The following is a 786-nucleotide window of genomic DNA, read 5'->3' as shown; positions in this document are numbered from 1 at the left end:
GAGACTTGTGGAAAATGCGCGCCACGTCCGACCGCTTCATGCCAAGGTAATAGTATGCGTACAATGCATGCATCACGGTGTTTCTTGATGCATGCTGCCGGTGAACGACATCGACGATCATTCGGCAATGTCGATGGTCGTCATTTGGGAATTCAATTTGATTGATGTATACTATATTGTAGCCAATATACATGGATTGATCGATCGATTTCGCAAATCGCCAGTCAGGTCCAGTTTTTGACAAAAAGGACAATAAATATTCAAGCTGTTTTTGATTTGAAGAGCCACATACACATACATGTATACCACGATGATTGGTTGTAGAATATAGATCATTTCTCAGTCAATCTAGCCTAGCCACGACGACCAGCAACAAATACTACAATACTTTTGAAAACTGCAAATATTCCGAAATTGAAATATATGTTCAAGTGACAAAGCGTGCAATACAGGAGCCAGTCCAGTGGCAGCGCATTTTCAAATGAGCGAGTGATGATTTCACATGGCATGCCTCCCAGGCTTCAATAGTGAGTTTAGCCATAGCCATGCGTATTCGGCTTCGGCTGCAGACACAACCGGACTTTTTGTGACCCTGGTGTAGGTTTGTTTTGACGTTGATTTCAACGACACGGTTTAGCGGGACTTTCGACCCAGTCAATGATACGAGAGGAAATTAGTCAAAATAGATCATATTGCCCGGAATGTCAATATTTAATCGTCATTAGTTCCTCGTATAAGTTTTCAACAAAAATGAGTACTTGAGGAAGACAAAATATGTTGAACGCA

The sequence above is a fragment of the Aphanomyces invadans genome, assembly GCF_000520115.1.
Source record: "Aphanomyces invadans strain NJM9701 unplaced genomic scaffold supercont1.32, whole genome shotgun sequence".
Taxonomy (NCBI): domain Eukaryota; phylum Oomycota; class Saprolegniomycetes; order Saprolegniales; family Verrucalvaceae; genus Aphanomyces; species Aphanomyces invadans.
Note: the sequence above shows the minus strand (reverse complement) of the source record.